This window comes from Octodon degus, unplaced genomic scaffold, assembly GCF_000260255.1.
Source record: "Octodon degus isolate 3935 unplaced genomic scaffold, OctDeg1.0 scaffold00064, whole genome shotgun sequence".
Taxonomy (NCBI): Eukaryota; Metazoa; Chordata; class Mammalia; order Rodentia; family Octodontidae; genus Octodon; species Octodon degus.
The window spans coordinates 9,103,304-9,105,960 of NW_004524640.1; the positions used below are offsets into that span (position 1 = coordinate 9,103,304).

A 2,657-nucleotide genomic window follows, 5' to 3' on the forward strand; every position below is an offset into this window, starting at 1 on the left:
TTCTTCTTCTTCTTCTTCTTCTTCTTCTTCTTCTTCTTCTTCTTCTTCTTCTTCTTCTTCTTCTTCTTCTATCAGTTTTTATTCCTATGCCTAACCTCTTCACAGAGTGGAAAACCTTGCTATGCAAGTTTGTTTGGTGTGAGGTGCTTTGGGTTTTTCTCTTCCCTCCTCCTTTTCTCTTTACATTCACCTCTTTTCTCCTTCCCCCACCCCAGTAGTGGGAATTGAATCCAGAGCCTGCATGCTATGCAAGTGTTCTTCCCCTGGGCTCCATCCCACTCCTATTTTATTGTTTAATTCTGAGTCAAGCTCTCACCAAGCTGCCCAGGCTAGTCTCCAACTGGAAATCGTCTTGTCTTGGCCTCCCAGGTAGCCGGGATTCCAAGAGTGTGCTGGAAAGCCTGATCTCTTGCAATTCTGGGTTATGTATGTTTTCCTGGGTGCTTTTAAGACCTCTTTGTCTATTTCAAGTTCAGGATTCCTCAAGGGAAGTGTCTTGCTGGGCTGACCTCTGTCCTAGATAGAGAAAGTGACCTGTTTGTTTCCTTAGGGAAAGGCTTCCCGGATTACCCTTTTATTCTTGGAAGACAGAAAGCTCATGGAAACATGTAACTGGGAGTGACACTGTCATAAAGGAACTTCAGGAGAGGGCTAATCTCACGTACTGCGCACCCAATGAGAGTAGCCACCTCCTTCAGTGAAGTCTCCCTTTTGTCTATTGCTGCACTGTTCTATGTTTTGCTTTCTTTTGTTTCGGATCACAAGCACTTTATTGAAAGTGCAATAAAACTTGGTGAAAACTTAAAAGAAACAGAAAGTACTGACGCCTCAGGTCAGGCACAGCCTTAGGTCCTGGGTAGACTCCTCTAGAAGCTGTAGCCGGGAGGCAGCTGGAGAGGTCCGATTACAGCCTCCAGCCAGAGTCCCCTGTGCCCCTGGTGCCCTGCCTCAGAGGTAGCTGCAGATCTTTATGAAGACCCTCACTGGCAAGACCACTGCCCAGCGACACCACTGAGAATGTCAAGGCCAAGAACAAAGACAAGGAAGGTGTCTCCCCAAAGAGTGGGGGCCGATCTTTGCCAGCAAGCAGCCGGAGGATGGGTGCACCCTATCCAACTACAGCACCCAGGAGTCCTTTTTGGTCTTTCTGGGGAGAAAAAAATGAATCTTCATTTTCACTTAGTGGATTGCTATCTTTTGAAAACTTGTGAAGTTTTCTTCTTTTTCCAACTGTTTCTATAAGCAATAATATTTTAGCTCACACAAGAAAAGGGCAGAGGTAGAAATCTCCGGCTGCTATGATTGCCCCAAAAGAAGAAGTCATTTCAGCTTCCTTCTTAGGGTGGACGATATAGCTCAGCAGCATAAGCGCCTTCCTGGCAAGCACAAGGTCCCAAGTTCAATCCCTAGTACCACAAAAAGTAACAACAACCCCACCCATATTATTATATCTTCCTATTATTAGATCTTCCTTCCTCAAGGCAAGCTTAGAGTCCAAAATGGCTGCTTGGGTGCCAGCCATCACTGATAAGTTGAAGGATGGAGGAAGGAAAAAAGGAAGAAGGACAAAAATAGACCCTTCTCATCTGAGTCAACTCCAGTTAAGCAACTTTCTTTGGAGGTCATACACTATTTCCACTCCTGTCTTCTTGGACAGCGGTCACAGGATCACGCTTGGCAGCAGAGAAGATATGGAATGTAACTTTTTACTCTGTGTAGCAACAAGTCCAGCTACAACTTGGGCTCCTGTTGTCAGTGAGGAAGGGGACGGCTAGGCAGCTGAGGCTACTGTCATGTGTTCCCTCAATGCTCTCGGCCCTCTGCTTCTGGGGGCTGAAATTCTTGGGTCTCTCCCCAGGACTCAGTGTTTCTCTGTAACTTCTCACCCCACCATCCATTTGCTCCGTCTTTAAATACCCGCAGTCCTAGGCCGGCCATCTGTGGTGTTTGCTCTCTCCTTTGGCCCATTATTGAGTTGATTTTTTTAAAAAAATTATGAATCTCATGCCTTTAAACTCTATCCTTCAGTTCTTTGCAGCACAGGAGGTAGGTATGCAGGGCTCCGAGCCTGCCTGCTGGGAGCAGTCCTGGCCATCCCGGATACAGGATCCAGGATCTGGTACTTAGCAGCCCTGTTCCATTTGCTCCTACTGTGCGGAGATTCTAACAGCAGTCTGTATCCAGTTATTCATGTCTGTGTTCTGGACAGTCCCTGGCTTATGGAAGTGGTAAAAACCATGCCAGCCACTAGCCAGGCACGGTGTCACGCTACAGTAATCTCAGAACTTAGGAGGCTGAGGCAGGAGGATCCTGTCAAGTTCAAGGGCAACATGAGCTACCTAATGAGACCATTGGGGGGGGAAAAAAAAGAAAGAAAGAAAAAGAAAGCCAGCCCCTAACATAGATTCTCTGCATGAATATAAGATATCTGGTTGTGTTCTTTGCTAAGATTAGTGTGCTTAAATATTTTACCCTGGAAGAGAGTAGGCTTTCTCTGTGATTGATTACTCAGGGCTGTGTCCACAAAGCTCATGTGCTGAAACCTAATTCCTAAAGAGAGGGCTTGGAGGCGGGAACTCCAGGAAGGGCTGGGTCATGGGGCCTTGGGCCCTCAGGAGAGGGGTGAGTAACTGACCACTGGAATTCCAGTGCGGGGC

The 2,657-nt window shown here is 47.0% G+C and overlaps 1 protein-coding gene across 2 annotated transcripts in view; it reads left to right on the top strand.

The window, feature by feature from the left end:
• Csf2rb (colony stimulating factor 2 receptor beta common subunit) overlaps positions 1-2,657 on the top strand; it is a 23,636-nt gene that overhangs the window by 1,228 nt on the left and 19,751 nt on the right. The window contains exon 1 of one of the 2 annotated variants that reach the window (XM_023719019.1): positions 2,436-2,622. The exons of the other annotated variant lie outside the window; for it this stretch is intronic. The gene's annotated coding sequence lies outside the window, so the exon portion shown is untranslated. Of the gene's footprint in view, positions 1-2,435; positions 2,623-2,657 lie in introns of those variants that run through there. 2 annotated transcript variants of the gene reach the window in all.